The 17,150-nt window shown below is 45.2% G+C and overlaps 1 long non-coding RNA gene across 1 annotated transcript; it reads right to left on the bottom strand.

The window, feature by feature from the left end:
* Positions 1 to 15: 15 nt before the first annotated feature.
* LOC111770305 (uncharacterized) lies at positions 16 to 16,228 on the bottom strand. Its single transcript, XR_002803478.2, has 4 exons — positions 14,352 to 16,228; positions 11,282 to 11,414; positions 7,865 to 8,985; positions 16 to 1,081 (listed from the first exon to the last, which is right to left on the bottom strand). It is a non-coding gene; the product is annotated as an uncharacterized lncRNA (long non-coding RNA).
* Between the last annotated feature and the right edge of the window lie 922 nt (positions 16,229 to 17,150).

Genomic DNA, 17,150 nt, shown 5'->3' with positions numbered 1-17,150 from the left:
AATTCCAAATATAACTTTTTCACCATAAAAAACTATTTTTATTGTGGTAAAATATATATAACACAATATTTATCATTTTAACCCTTCATAAGTGTACAATTCAGTGGCATTAAACACATTCCCAAAGTTATGTAACCATCGTCACTATCTACACGCAAAACTTTTTCATCATCTCCAACAAAAACTCTCTGTCTGTTAAATGATAACCCCTTCTTCTCCCTTCCCCCAGCCCCTGGTAACCTCTATTCCACTTTCTGTCTCTATGAATTGGCCTATTCTTGGTACCTCCTATGAATGGAATCATACAATATTTCCCCTTCTGTGTCTGGCTTATTGCTGGCATAATGTTTTCAAGGTCCTTCCAAGTTTTAGCATGTTTCAAAATTTCATTCCTTTTTACGTCTGAATAGTATACTACAGTGTGTGTATCACATTTTGTTTATCATTCATCTGTTGATGGACGCTTGGGTTGTTTCCACATTTTGGCCATCGTGAATGATGCTGCTTTGAACATGGGTGTACCAAAATCTGTTCGAGTCTCTGCTTTCAATTCTTTGGCGTGTATGCCCAGAAGTGGCATCGCTAGGTCATATGGTAGTTCTATGGTAGTTTGAAGCAACTCACTTTTCAGGATTTTTTTAAAAATGAACACATTTATATCCTAACTTTATTCCATAAAAGGATTTGAGGTGTTTAGAAAAATATGCACAATAAAGAGAGAGAACGAGTTCAAGGAACTGGGGCAAAGGGAAAATTAGTTAGTGCTCCTTCAGGGCGGATCTGCCCTCAGAAACGAGCTCACGCCTTCCTTCCTCTTGGGACAACAGGCTGGGAGCACTTTCGAAGGCTGCTTCCTTTGCGGATGACTGCATTGCCCCCAGTTGTCAGAGCTGCTTCTCCAAACAGAACACTTCTCATGGGCTTCACTGTGCACACGAACCGTGTGGAAGCTGGCGCCACAACCTTAACCCGCACCACGTTTCTCCTGGCTTCAGACCTCTGGCTGGCCGGGTCCTTGAGGATTAGCCAGGGCAACCCTCTCAACTTCCAGGTGAGGAACGTAAGACTCATGTTAAGTGCCCTGTGGAAAGACATAGAGTGTGTAAGTAGCAGAACTGAAATTCAAACCTACGTGTCCCGACGCCAGCCCAGTTGCACCCTGGTGCACCACCGCCTCTCATTACCATAACTCTGCTTTCTTTTGCTTCAGCAGTGCAAACTCTTTTCTTTATATATTTGGGAAATCACTATATCCTCATTCTTTTTAAAATTCTCCAATAATTGTGCAGTTTCAAAATTCGGAAGGCTACAAGTATACTATTATGTGGTACGAAATGAGGTGGACATTAGCTGTGTAACATGGGAGAGAGCCACAAATCCCATTGCTGAAGCATAAGCTGTGTTACTTATTTTATAAAACTTTCCATTAGTTAGTTCCCCAAATAGGAGTGTTGCTTCCTGGTTTCCATGGTAATTTAAAAAATTTCACTGAGACATTAACAGCCAGATGAGACTGAACACGAATCCAACATACCAGAGTTTAGTGATGACCAGAGCTATAGAACTTGTGATGGGCCCAGCATCAGCTGAATGTTCACCCGGCTCTTGGTCACGCAGGCAAGGGGGACAGGTGGAAAGGCTCCTGCTCCAGCTGGGTTTCTGTTTTGACACTAATGTGAACACAGCTGCTTGGCTTTATTTGTGTTCATTGATTTTTTTTTCTGCTGATAATGTTTTTTTAACTTTATTTTTTTAGAGCAGTTTTAGATTCCACAGCAAAATTAAGAGGAAGGTACAGAGATTTCCCATAACCCCCTGCCCCCACACGTGCATAGCCTCCCTCATTATCAACATTCCTGCCCCAGAATGGTACATTTGTTACAAGTGATGAACCTACACTGACACACCATTATCACCCAAAGTCCACGGTTTGCTTAGGGTTCACTCTGGGCACGTACCTTCTATGGGTGTGGGCAAATGTATAAGGACATGTAACTACCATTATAGTATCATACAGAGTATTTTCACTGCCCTAAAAACCATCTGTGTGTTCACTGATTTTCCAGACATAGTTCATCCTTCTCGAAACCAACTGCCCTCAGGGGCATTGTGACTTCCTCCCTGCTCTCCATGAGTCACCTTAAGGCACACTGGCAGTTTCCAGGACTTCCTCAGTATTTTCCTAGATGTGTCCGGTGTAAATTTACAGGCTTTCCCTGGAAGAGGTCTGACAGATCCCCTCACTCAACTTTAATTCAATTCCACAAACCCTGGAGACTTGGTGGAGACAGTGGTTGCACACTCTAGAACGAGACTGCCCTGTTCCAAATCCCAGCTCTTGCTTTGTGCTCTCCAGCCAGTTACCCAACCCCTTTGTGCCTTATTTTCTCATCTGGCAAACAGACATGATAATAATATAACCCACTTCATTGGGTTACTATGAGAATTAAGTGAGTTAATATATGTATGGGCCCTGGAGAACACATTGTAAGGATTCAATAAATTACTGACAAAACTCTTGCCTACCCTAAGGCAGGCACTGCCAGGCTTTGAGGATATAATGATGAATAAAACACAGATCTGGGGCTGGCCCCGTGGCATAGTGGTTAAGTTTGCATGCTCCACTTTGGTGGCCCAGGGTTTGAGAGTTCAGATCCTGGATGCAGACCTACATACCATTCATCAAGTCACGCTGTGGTGGCGTCCCACATAAAATAGGGGAAGATTGGCATAGATGTTAGCTCACTGACAATCTTCCTCAGGCAAAAACAGGAAGATTGGCCACAGATGTTAGCTCAGGGCTGATCTTCCTCACCAAAAAAAGAACAAAAAAACAAAGAAACCACCACAGATCCTGCTTTCAAGAGGCTTATTCCGAGGACAACACAAAAACTACATACACAGAAAAGTAGCAACGTTACCTGTCCTTATCATGCACATTTTTAAACAAGATACTACCATGTCACGTTTGTGTTCCATTACCTTGTTGCTATGTATTATCAATGAATACCAGCATTTTCATTTTGAATTTCCTATTTGTTAAATGCTACTATCTATTAATTCACCAACACTTATTGAGTACCTACTAGATTCTAGGCTCTTAGGCCATAAATCTGATACAGGCACAAAATGTGAGCATACCATTCTTCCCAGCCTCCCCTCATTCCCACTCCCGGTGCCCTGCTCGAGCGTCTGTGGCTGCCTACCTGGTTCCTGGGGCGTCAAGGCAAAGAAGAGAGTTGAGAATCGAGAGAGGTTGACGATCTACATAACTGAGGTGGGGAGGGAGTGACAGGAGAGATGTGAAGATTTGAGTAAGTTTGGAAGAGAGATTTTGGAGAGCACTTGAGTGATGAGTGGGACTTGGGGAAATAGACGAGTGCAGAGGAACTTTAGAACTTTTGCTGGGCACGCTGCAATGTAATTGCTCCTTCTGGAGACTTCAGTACAGACTCTAGTTGCTTTTCAGTGCTTTTGGATGTGAAACAGGTGCTTCTTTTGAATATGGTACCATGCTGAGACTGGCTGTAGCAGTCCGCTTCCAAGAAGGCCACAACGAGCCTTGCCTCCTAGTGCCATCCCCCCACACTGCATAGCGATGAACTGTGTAACAGTGGAATATTGCAGAAAGGAAAGAGTGGAACATCTGAGGCTATATCCTAAAAGACACTGCAGCTTCCACCTTGCTCTGTTGGACGACTTGCTCTCAAGGAAGTCTGCGGCCGTGTTGTGAAGATACTTGAGCAGTCCTGTGGAGGAGTCCACGTGGGCAAGAACCAAGGCCCCCACCAACAGCCAACGTAATTTTCCAGCCATATGAGTGAGCTTTCTTAGAAGTGGATCCTCTGGCCCCAGTCAAGAAGTGGGTCCTACACAACCCTGGCCAACAGCTTGCTGCGACCTCACTGGTGATTCTCAACCCAGAACCACTCAGCTAAGCCACTCCCAAATTCCTGAGCTGTGTGAGATAATAAACATTTACTGTTATTTTAGAATCTCTGAGTCTTAGAGTAATTCGTTGTGCAGCAATAGATAACTCAAACAATGGCTATAAGGTGGCCCAGCTTTACTAAGGTCACCCAGATGTAACCTGAGTTTCCCAGGCCACCTCAGCCCATGAATACAAAAGGGGACACAGGGAGAGTAATATGTGCATTTCATTGCTCTTGCCATTCCTGCTGAAGCAAGACCTGGAATCTTCTGTAAATTAACCATTCCCTCCCCCATAGGAAAATAGAAGCATGTTTGTGAATTGGGAGAAGAGGAATAGGTCTCACGCAGGTATGACTCTCCCTGGGTGCTGTTTTGCTGTCTCTCCTTGGCTACTGCTAATGGTTTTCGAGATATCACTGTTTCCTGCCAGGCACCACTGTTGCCACCAGGGGTCAGTGCTCCTGGCCAAGCACCAAAGTCTCCCACCGGGCGCTGGTATTGCCTCTGAAGAACTCACTGGACCAAAGCTGGGAGCTGCTCTGTGAAGAAGTGGCAAAAAGATGCTTCTCTCCTCTCCAGTGTGCTGCCCTCGCCTTCCAGTTTTACGGCGATTTTACTGAAATAATTCATTTTCACTCACAGCCTCTTTCTTTAGTTCTCATACTTGTGTCCATGGGTTGGGTGGGGACGGAACCGAGTGACCTTATGTTGTTATCAGGATTCACTATCCTTCGGCGATGAGACTGTTACTGAGCCAGGTTCAACATGGCTATAGGCAGCTCGTGGCTCACATCATGCCAGTCTGGCAACACTACGGAAGAGAACTTCCTGCTTTAGAAGACAGAACACCCAGGAAGGGCTCTGAGTGGCTGGGCCTGAGTTTCAGGCCCATCCCTTGGGCTGTAGTGAGAGGAAGGCAGGGGACTGTGATAGGTGCCTCACCAAGACCACATGGAGCTCCTCAAAGGAACGAGGCACAGCCTACCCTCAGAGCAGAGGGGCTGGGGGGTGGCGGGGGATGGTAGAGGATCAAAACAACAGCTTGCACTGCCGTCCAGTTTCCAGACCTGCCTAGGCATCCCAGTCTGACCTCCAGCAGGGGACCCAGACGTTCAAGGTCATGGTCCCTGCCTCTGAGCAAGGAGCTTTCTGTCTCCAGAGTGGGGTTCATCTGCACCACTTTCTCTGACTGTGTGCTCCTTCCTCAGAATTTGGTTCAAGGGTCAGTCTCGTGGCTTTTGCACCTTATTTGTCATCTTCCTTCTAACCTTCCCGGAACATTCCCCTTGTGTTGCCTGCCTCTCCCTGCATCCTGATGCCTGCCCTTACTCTCCCAAAGTCACTCCCACATAACTGACTAAGAAAGTACGCAAGGATTCACAACCTCAAGCCTCTTGCCCAGCTTTGTGGGTCTAGCTGTGAGAATTTTAGGACAAGACACTCTGGGGTCCGGGTGTTATAACTTTACATGATGCAGGTATGGCAGCCTCTCTCCTGCCTATCTCATCCCTTGTAACTTTGAGGTGAGCAATCAGAAAATTGCTCTTCTGGTATTCAGGAGAATCTTCTCTGCTGACAGCAGCCCCATGGGTCCATCTGCTGCTGCCCATAACCTCTGATGCCTGGGTCTGGGAACTAGCCCATCCTTGCGGGCTGTGGCTCTTCGCCAGTGTCCCGGCAGGACACCTGATGGTGTCACCTGCGTGCAAACCGCCTTGCTGTCTTCCTCGGGCTGCCAAGGAGATGTGCATCCATCTTCTGTGGATGGTCAGGTGGTTCTGAGAAGAACAGTACACCATGGGAGGAGCAGAGGTTCTAACTATACAATGTTGGCACCTTCTCAAACAACACAAGGGAAAAGTGTGGCGGCATCAGTTTCCCGGAGCTGTGAGAACAAAGCACCACCAACTGGGTGCCTTAGAACAACAGATATTTGTTGTGTCCCAGTGCTGGAGGCTGCAAGCCGAAGCCAAGGTGTCTGCAGGCCCAGCCCCTGAAGGCTGTAGGGAAGGCTGTCTTCCTGCTTCTTGGCCGCAGCAGCATAACTACAGCTGTCACGTGCTGTTCTTGTGTACGTGTCTCAAGCTTCCCCTTTTGATAAGACACCAGTCATATTGGATTAGGGCCCACTCTAATGACCTTACCTTATCTTGATTACCTCTGTAAAGGCCCCGTGTCCCAGTAAGGTCATATTCTGAGGTGCTAGGGGTTAGGACTCCAACATGTCTTTGAGTGGGGGCACAATTCGACCCATAACAGTTGCAGACCTAGGCCTTCAAAGGAAGGTCATCCTGTGGGGTGGCTTTCTCAACTTCTCTTTCTGTTCCCCGATTTCCCCTTTCCAGGCAGCTGCATTTTCCACATGCCCTGATCCAGGGCTCCTTATCCTCCCCTCAGGAAACTCTGCCACTGCCCATAGGAGGAGGCCTCTTCTGGGTTCTTGTCGCCTGCTAGTGAAGGCTGCTCAGCTAAGCCATTGTGACTCTAGAGGGACAGGTGGCCGCACAGTGGGGGATCCCACTTCACTTCAGTCTCCTCACCAGCCAGAGGTGTGACAGATCTGCTCACCACTTTTCCCAAAAAAACTACCAAATCACTCCAAAACAAGCATTGGCTTTTCTTGGCAACCATATAGCCTAGTCTCCTTTAAGGAGAAGACCCCCTCCCGGATGGTCTATTTGTTTGATGCAGAGTCGTCACTCCTCCTCTCCAGTTCCAGGCGACCCACCATCGAGGGTCAGTGCCCTACCTCCTCCCCTCCTGCTTGGCCTTTCCTCTTCCTCAAACGGCCTCTCCCTTCCCTGCCTCCTCCCCAAAGGCATTCCCTCAAGGGTTCGCTGTAGGTCCTTGAAGAGGCTTGGGTCCTTGTCCCATAGGTAGGGGTGTTTTGATTTGTTTTGTACTTTTAATTTTTATAAAGGGTGTGTCGCTGTCAATAGCATTGTTTCTTACTTTGATTACTCTACTGGCGTTCCTCACGTTAATACTATTTTATTCTAACCCTTGTGCAACATAAGTTCAGACATGGTTGAGTTAAGGAGCACTGGACCCTTCCTGGGGCTGGCTTACATTACGAGAGCCTTACAGGTAGCTGTAACCGACGCTCTCCTCGCCATCCTGGAGGGGCAATCCCGGGTCTGAATAGACTGATTTCTCATTCCGCATCTCTCCACACACCTCCCACGGAAAGGGCAATGGAGGTTCCCCATGTCACTGCACATAGCCGAGACACAAAAGTGCACTGGGGTCATGTTAAATGATGCAGTGAGGATGCAACCAGCCGCATCCAGACTGCGGTGATCCTATACAATGAATGATCTGGTTTCTTCAACAGACACATGTCACCAAAAGAAGGCAGTGAGGGGGAGGGAGGGAGGTAAGGGAGAAAAACAATGGATTAAGAGACACTTCAGAGACATATTAACCAAAGGCAATGTGTGAACCTGTTTAGATCATGATGTGAAAGAGACAACTGTAAAAAGACAGTTTTTTAAGTAATAGGGAAATTGTAAACACAGATTGGGTATTAGATGAGACTGAGGAGTTATTAATTTTGCTAGATATAATAATTCTATTATAGATATGGCTTTAATAAAGCTCTTATTGTTACCACACAAAATTGAGGTTCTCTGCCCGATGCACATAAACAAGCCAATTAATTATGGCATCAACCTTTGGGGGAGAAATCAGCTTTATTCTGCGAGATCAATCTGCAGGGAGACAGGGGGCGTGGGCCCTCAGATCTTTCTCCCCGATTCAGGACTTGGGGGGATATTTAAGAGGTTAGAGAGAACAGGCTGGCACAGGGAAACACTGGGGGGATAGGTTTTGATTGGTGGGCTTCAAGCATGTATGGTGAGGTTTTAAATATTTATGACAGTGTGGGGAAGGAACTTTAACACCAGATCTTCCTGAATGAGGAACCACTCACTTCTGAGAAGAGTCTGACTTTCAAGTTCCAGTCATATCCTGGTCCTTGGGTTCCATGGGAAGGAGGATCTTTGGTTCTGAAGTCGTTTCAGGTCACGATTTCTTCTTTTGCACGTGCCCTGGCTATGTGACTTTGCACACTTTCTGAAAGGCAGTTCTTAATCACTCTGGTGGTAAGAGACGAGGTCAGTTGCACTGGTCCTGGAGGCCCACAGTTACATTATCTGCTAGAGACTCATATTGAAACATTTATGAGTGAAATGGTATGATGCCCAGTATAAGCTTTTTCTCTAAAAGTTCACATAGAAATATTTTAGGCTTCCTGGGCTATACAATGTCTGTCCAACTACTCAGCCTTGCTGGTGTGATGTGAAAGCAGGTGTGGATAACACATAAAGGAATAGTTGCGGCTGTGTTCCAATAAAACTTTATTTACAAAAACAGGAGGCAAGCTGGATTTGGCCCAGTGGGTGCTAGTTTGCCAATTCCCAGTTCTAGAGCAAAAAAAAGGAGAGGAGCAGATAGGTAAAAAAGATTGACAAAATGTTGATAGTTGTTGAAGTTGGATGATGGGTACGTGGTGGTTCACTACACTATTTTCTCTATTTTTGTGTATGTTTGAATATTTCCATAATAAAAAAAATTCAAGTGCACCGAAGAAATCTTTATGCACCGAGAGAGAACTATCTGCCTGTGACCTCTCTCCTTATCTCCCTCACTCCCTTTACTTTTGCCTGCCTTTTTCTCAGATCTGTTTCACACACCCACTCACACACACTTACATGTAGCTATATTTTAATCAAAGTGAACTTCCTAGACAGTCTGTCCCGCTGAGGAATGCAGCAGAATTCTGCGGCAAATCCTTATGGCGGGGGCCCATGTTCTTTCCCAGAAGACTCACAGGCCCGCTTCCTTTCAGAGCTTTATACCCTTGTAAACACTTTCCCTAAAATGGAGATCCCAGGGCCCAGGGCTGAAGCAGACCACCCTTAGGGAAGCATTGTTGTTTTCTTATTTCTCAGCAGGAAACAGGAATGTCCCAGGCAGGATTAGAAAATTACCAGACAGCCCTCGAGAAGGGCTGGGAACGTCCAACTGGAAGTTGGAATTTGGTCAGAACATCTGGAAATTCAAAGAAAGAAATGTTAAGCTATTCATCAGGCTCCATAAATTCTCCTAAAAGTAGACAATTATGAAACAGAGAGAGGACAACAGAGCATGTTGTCAGAGGAAAGGAATTACATACATCTCACTTGAAACTGCCCTGAATGTGTAAGCTGAGCAGATCTGTCATTTCAAATTGTGGGTCACAGATCTACAGAGGAAAGAATAGTCATGGACCCTTCTTTTCCCAGATCCTTCAGCAGATGACAGGGGCACCTGCAGAAACTGGCCCCAACCTCTCTTCCACCTGCAGGAACGCCATGCTCTCCATTTGTCCTCCATCGGCATCAGGTCCCAAACCACTGCGTCTACCTGGAAGAATTTCTCCTGTAACTTATCCAAGCCCCATTCTCCATTTGACTTCCAGCTTTTGTATATGGGAAAAGGCCTTTCCTGACAACACCAGCTCCTGGTGGCCTCTCCTTCTTATGAGCTTCTCCAGCACATTCTGATGGTACCACCTGTTCTCACTTAACTATACATTGCCCTGTTTACCACTGAGGGTAAGAAATGGTGGCTGCTGAAACAGATTAACCCCAGATTTTGTGACTTAACACAAAAAGTCATTTTCACTGACGTCACAGCACAAAGGGGGTGTTCCTGGCCACATGATCATTCAGGGGCCCCCAAGCTCTATTTTGCTGCTCAACCCTCTTCTAGATCCTCGGAGTCCTTGTCATTTTAGTTGGCAGGTGAGGAAAGAGAGCATAGGGAAGGTACACACACTTGTTTCATACAATATTACATCTGTGAGATTCATCTATATTGTAGCTTGAAGCAGCAATTAATTCTCTTTCATTGCTGTATAAGACTCCATTGCATGAATATACCACAGTTTATCCATTCTACTGCTGGCAGGCATTTGGATTGTCTTCAGTTTGGACTATTATCAGTAAAGCTGTTATGAATGTGTCTTTTGCTGCACATATCTATAAATTTCTGTTGTGTATGTACCGAGCAGTAGAATTGCTGGGTCACAGAGCGTGCATACATAAAACTTTAGTAGATGTTGCCAAATAGTTTTCCAAAGTAGTTCTGCAAATTTACATGCCCAACTTTAGCATTGCATGAGGCTGCCAGTTGCTCCATATCCTTGCTAGCACTTGGTATTGTCTGTCTTTCTCATGTGGCCATTCTGGTGTGAGTGCTGTGGTATCTTATTGTGTTTTTAATTTGCATTTTCCTAATGACTCATGTTATTGAGCACCTTTTTAAAGCCTCGTTGGACACTTTAGTATTCTTTTTTGAGAATTTCCTGTTTAAATCTTTGGCTGATTTTTCTTTTAGATAGTCTCTCTTTTTCTTATTGATTTGAAGAAGTTCTTTATATATTCTGGATATGAATTCTTTGTCAATTATACGGATTGCAATTATATTTTCACACTCTGTGGCTTACCTTTTCACTCCCTTCATTTTTTTTAAATAAACAAAAGTTTTAAATTTTAATGAAATACTGGGTATCAATCTTTTCTTTTATGAGTAGTATGTTTTGCGTCCTGTTAAAGAAATCTTTGCCTATCCCAAGGTCATGAAGATGTTCTGTGTTTCCTCTGCTATCTTTTGAAAGCTTTGCTGTTTTCCTTTCACATTTTGGTCTATGATTTCTCTGTAATTTATTTATGTCTTTGGCATGATGTAGGGGTCAAGGTGTTTCCCATTTGAATATTCAATGGATCGGCACCATTTACTGAAAAGATCTTCCTTTCTCCGCTGTGTGGCACTGTACCTTTGCTGCAAATCAGGTTGATTATATATGTGTGGGTTGAGTTGGGGAACTCTATTTTACTGTTTTGGCCCATTTGTCTACCCTTTCACTGATACCACATAGTTTTAATTATAGTAGCTTGAAAATCAGTGATTTACATCCTCTACTTGGTTTTTCCTCAAGACTGTTTTCTGTTCTTGACACTTTGCATTTCACGATTTGCTTGTTGGTTTTTACACACAAAAACTCATGTGGGGATTTTGCTTGGGATTGAACTGAATCCCCTAAATAAAATTGGGGAGATTTATCAGATTTATAGTATTCTTTCAATGTATGAACAAGGTATGTAACTCCTTTTTTCCCCTGCTTCTTTAATTTCTCTTGGTAGTGTTTTATAGTTTTCTGATAGAGGTCTTGCACATCTTTTATTATATTTATTCCTGGGGGTTCGTTTTTGGTGTTATTGATAATGGAACTGTTTTTTGAAATTTCACTTTCAAATTATTTGTTGCTAGTGTAAAGAAATACAATTGATTTTTGTATACTGACCTTGTACCCAGTGATGTTGACTCGTTTCTAACTAGTGAGTGGCCTCTCCCACTCACACTTCATTGGCCAGAACTCAGTCGCACAGCCACCCCTAAATGCAGTCAAGGTGGGGAAACTGAGTCTTTCCGGGGGTCTGGGAAGAAAAGGAAAGGAGTTTTGGGGAACACAGCAGATTCTTCCACTCTGCATTGAGATATAACGTCCCTGGGGTTACTCTGTCACTGCACTATGCTGCAAGGAGCTCTAAAGCTCTCCAAGTCTTAGCAGTGTTTAGCTAATTTATAATTTGAGGAGTCCTTCAGAATGTTCTAGTTGGAAAAAGACTACATTAACAGTTACTCTCTGTTACTTTGGATAATCATATGGCCCCAAGGGGATCGTAGATCACATGCAAAATGTTGCCTTGAAATCGCATGGTGGAATCCTGCTCCACAGTTTTCCAAATTATGCTTATGTTTCTATGGTTTTAGATTGGCTTAGAAATCAAGCACATGCCACCCACCCCCTAATGAACTTGCAGACTGTACTCCCACCCACCCCTCATTTTTATTGTAACTACCCAAAGCTGAAGTTACACATCAGCAAGTTGCTCTATTTTTTTTTTTCCCTGAGGAAGATTCCCCCTGAGCTAACATCTGTTGACAATCTTCCTCTTTTTTTGCTTAAGGAAGATCAGCCCTGAGCTAACATCTGTGCCAGTCCTCCTTCACTTTACATGTGGGTCATCACCACAGCATGGCTGACGAGTGGTTTGGGTCCATGCCCAGGATCTGAACCCATGAACCTGGACCACTGAATTGGAGCACATTGAACTTAACCGCTACACCATGGGGCCAGCCCCAACAAGTTGCTTCATATTTTGAAGGACTGGTTCAAACTTTTTGCTCTCACAATGTTGTGATCTCACATTTTGTCTAATTGCTGTGACCAAACACAAATGACTTACTTTCTCAATTAATCTAATTTGCTCATGAACTGACACAGTGCCTAAGCCCACAATGCAGTCACTGAACTCTGACGGCCCATGTTGGGCACTGCTGAGTCCTGGCTGGCTGAATTTGAGGGTGGTCTTTAGTCTGTCAGCAATGAATACAAGACAGTTAACTGCTTTTGCAGGAATCAGAAGTGCCCTTGTTTTATATTTCCACAGAACACAATTTCATTGGTTCTGAGTACACATCTGATAATGTTTAGGTCAACGGATTCCAAAGCTGGGATGCTCCAAACATAATGTCTCCCCCGAGACCACAGCTGGAAAGCCAGGCACAAAACTACTGCATGTTTTGTGCAGATTATTCCTCTGCGAACAAAAGAGAAATGAGTGTGAATGGAGTGCTGCCTGTTCTCACACAGGCCAGGAGAGTGTTTGATGACGTCTGTCACGGTCTGAGGCTCAGGCATAGTCCTGCAAGGCTTTGAACCTCCAAAGAGCAATCATAGGCCTGAGTTTCCCTTCCAGAGGAGCTGCATCTGGTGACATTTCACGCCCCCACCCCAAGTCTAGCACAGAGAGGGAGGGTAGGAAGCGTGCGTGGAATGAAGAATGGGCTCACGAGGTCATCTCCCAGCTCTAGTGAACTTTATTTGCACTTCCTCTCCACTTCTCTCTCCCCACTCCTCTGTTTTCTCCCACTCCCTTAGCAAATGTTTAGCTGTTCCCTAAGGCAGCTGTCTCACCTCTCACGGCCCCTCCCCGGTGCTCCACCCCCACCTCCGGCACAGAGGCTTTTCCCTTAGATGGCCTTTTTGTTTTTTATTTTGTTTTGATTCAATGTATTTCTAAGATTTTTTTCCCCATGCGCTGCTGAATCATATATGGGCTTCAATCAGTGGCTTAGATTAAAATTCTAAGGCCAGAAATAGGTGATGGAGGTGCCAAAGGCAAAGTGGGCTCCAAAAGCCCGCCCAAAAATCCTCATAACCTTTCTCCTCCCCCATGGTGTCCACTGCAGCTCTTCTGGGCACATTCCGGTCAGAATTGTTGGTGTGCGTGTGTGTTGGGGAGTGTGTTTTGTTTTTTTCAGGAAAACCAAGATGGCGCAGTAGGGTGACCTCGGAACAGCAGAGGGTAGGGCTGGGACAGAAGATTCCTATGATCTACGTCTCACTTAGGACTGGACCCCAACAGAAGAGCACAAAGAGGGTTCTCTAAAAAACGTTCTTGGAAGAAGTATTGGGTTAATAATGGGTTAACATGTTACCACTTTTCCAAGCTTCATAGAATTTTAGAACCAAATTAAGCATAAGAGCCACCATTTATTGAGCATTTACTAAGTGCTAGATTTTTTAATCCTTATAACAACCCTATAGTGTAGATATGGAACAGAGGCTCCCCTCATGTGTCATAGGTGGTAAGGGGGAAGCTAGGCAAAAGGACAGTTTTGCTCATATAATCCAACGCTATTTTGTTTGTTTTCATTTTTATGGAGGTAATATAATTGTAGGACAAATTAAATCATTTCAGAAGGCAAGTATTAGAATTTTAATTTAATACACTTCTCTTAAAGGTTAAGAACAAGGTCGAATTGATTATCTCTATTTTCTGGTCGGTTGAGTAATTCCTCCCTGGGGCCACTGGGAAAGGCAGCCACAGCTCTTGGATGCTGTGCGCCTCTGCTTTGGTGGCCCAGTTTGCTGACACACAGGTTGCTGGGAAAGTGGGCCTCGGTTTGACTAGCAGGGTCTGCTGACAGTCTCCAAATGCCCAGCAGGTGGCAGTGTTTCCCACACGGGGAGAGCCCATCAGGGTCTGCCTGGAGACCCCTGGAGGAGACTTAAATTTGTAGGGGCAGAAAGACCATAACACCTTCCTGTATTAAACTTGTTAAAAAATTTTGCTTTTCCCACATTTTATTTTTGAAACATTTTAGTAAACATAAGCAAGGTAGGCTTTCGTGAAAATGGCAGAAGTGAGAGCAGCTGCCTCCCTTCTCCCCATGTCACCAGTTGCCCTTGACTCCCAAGCCCGTCGCTGTGATGCCCCCCACAGATCTGTCCTTCCACTAACACCGAGGGAAGATTCTTCCCAATCCTCGACTTCACGCACCTGTCCCACCACACCATCACCTACCTGCCAGTTTGCTGCCCCACTTCCTTGAAAGCAAGCTGTGTGCGAAGCTGGTGAGCCGGGTGCAACTGTCCAGCTGTCATTCTCAGCTGCGATTCTCCCGGGAGAGCCAAGCGCACTTTGGAGGAGATCGTGAAGGAGGCTGGCTGAGAAAAATCGTGGTCCCCAAGGAGTAACTAAAGGTGGCGGCTGTTTGCTGTGAGGAAGACACGTCAGGACTCATGGAGGCTTCGCCACGTTGTGCCTGCGTGTCCAACAGGCAGCAACACAAGTTCACCTACGGCAACAGTGAGCGTGTCTGCCCTCCCAGCCACAGCCTTCGTGTAAATATTTCTTTCTACCATCTGTCACACAGCCTGAGTCTCACTGTTGGAGGTACACTTCCTTTGAGTTTTAAAATGGCCAAGCTTTCAAGAGTTTCCTACTAAAAATGTGAATGTAGTGGGAGGGGCATCAAACTGGGGTATAAATAATACAGAAGTGAGGAGGGGCTGGTGCAGGGAAATTGGTGAGGTGACAGTACAGATAAACATGGTAGGAAACTCTGGTAATTTTCCTAATGACAATGTAAAATTTTTATATGCAGAAATTGAATTAATTGTAAAGTGAATTAGAAAGCTAAACAGTCCTAGAAATTTTGCTTTTAAATAACAGGCCACTTTATTTTTTATTTTATTTTTTTAATTTTTTCCTTTTTCTCCCCAAAGCCCCCCAGTACATAGTTGTATGTTCTTAGTTGTGGGTCCCTCTAGTTGTGGGTCCCTCTAGTTGTGGCATGTGGGACGCTGCCTCAATGTGGCTCGACGAGCAGTGCCATGTCCGCGCCCAGGATTCGCACCAACGAAACACTGGGCCGCCTGCAGCGGAGCATGCGAACTTAACCACTCAGCCACGGGCCGGCCCCAACAGACCACTTTAAATAATGCCTCCGAGTTTGGGTTGAAGGGACAGGCATCAGGCAGGCAGGAGATGCTAGGAAATTTGGGGGGGAGAACTTTTTTCTTTTTTGTAGTTAAAGATTGGCACCTGTGCTAACATCTGTTGCCAATCTTCTTTTTTTTTCCCATTCTTCTCCCCAAAGCCCCCCAGCACACAGTTGTAGATTCTAGTTGTGAGCCCCTCTGGTTGTGGCATGTGGGACGCCGCCTCAGCACGGGCTGACGAGCAGTGCTAGGTCTGCGCCCAGGATCGGAACCAGCCAAACCCTGGGCCGCTGAATCGGAGCGCGTGAACTTAACCACTCGGCCACGGGGTCAGCCCCCAGGGGAGAACTTTTAATAAGTCTAGGCTTTACCTGTATCAGCTAACTTTAGCAGGATTGTTAAATGCCTACTGTGTGCCATGTGGTGTCAGAAACACTTTGTAGACATTATTTCGTTTGGTATTGGGCATTCTATGGATAGGGAACCGAGGCAAAGGTAACTTGCCCAAGGTCACCATCTTATAAGCACTAGCCAGGAGTCAAACCGGAATCAAGCACGGATTCAAGCACTTCCTGCCCTTTCCACTTGACCACACCACAGTTATGCCAGAGTAAACCAACACCACGGACCTTGGTAAGTGATCAGCTACTGGAAATCTCCAGAAGTCCCCATAGTATTTGTCCCAGGTCTTTATTAAAATGCAGGGACAGATTCTTGTAACCCATTCCCCTGACTGCCGGGGTTCTCAAATGCTCCCATATGAGAAATGCTTTAGAAGGATTTTATGTTTCTGTCCTTATAATCAGGACTCATATTCTGACTTGGGGACTTCAGCACAATGTGATACACTATTCAAAAGGGGGATTGGGCAGCCTGTGGGACACACAGCCGTCGCAGCTAAGCCCTGATTCAGAGTCCACATCCTTTTTTATTCCCGGCACATGAATTTAGCATTCCCTGCCTTGTTCCATGCCCACCTCCTGGTGCCTCCCACCCCCTGACACATACGTGCAGGTTTGACACCCACATGCTTCTCTCCCCGATGGGCACCCTAGCTGTCCCGTCGCTCCAGGGAGGGGATGACAGCAACATTAACCAGTCAGTCTTCAAGTGATGACAAAGGAAATGTTGTGCAGGACAAAGAGGCAGCTTGTCTTGCTCTCAGGCCTTGGAGGTCAGGGCCAGCCCATGGCATGGTTCCCCTGTAATAGGGATGACACTGCTGAATATATATTAAACTGCTGTGTTTTTCTTTCTGCTTAAATCATCATGCTCTGTGGCTCTCCACCCATTTAATCAACAGGTTTCCATGCTTCGGGGAAAAGGAGATGCCAATGAGAACAGCGGGGTCATTGCTCAGCTATAACTGCCAAATTCTTTCTTTTTAATCCCTCGCAAGACAGCAGTAGTGAACAGTGGCATCCAAAGTGGGGTGTGCCCAAGACAATACACTGGGGTGCAGGAGGACAAGATTAGCAATATTAGCATTTCTATTTTCATTTTTATCTTGTCCTTTAATTTGTCTACTTTTGGTTGTATGTTTTATAAAGCACGTAACATATTGGTACAGTATTAAATTATATAATTCTAAGATGTATATATATGATGTATATATATATATCAAATGTATATATGAACGTATTCAAATTTTTTTGCTGCTAGGGATGCATGATCAAAAAATTGAGGCCACTAACTTTGAAAACCAGGATTTGTTTTAGGAGAGAATTTTTTTCCTAAATTCCAAAAGCTCCCTGTAACTATCAAAAGTATTGCTTAGAGTTCTCTACACTGACTTTTACTACCAGCCATGGGGAGAGATAACTTAAGCACCCACTCATTTAGGGAAAAAGTAGATAGCACCTCCAGTGTGGGAAAGTGG

The sequence above is a fragment of the Equus caballus genome, chromosome 24 (genome assembly GCF_041296265.1).
Source record: "Equus caballus isolate H_3958 breed thoroughbred chromosome 24, TB-T2T, whole genome shotgun sequence".
NCBI lineage: Eukaryota > Metazoa > Chordata > Mammalia > Perissodactyla > Equidae > Equus > Equus caballus.
This window is presented reverse-complemented; position numbering and strand designations above follow the sequence as displayed.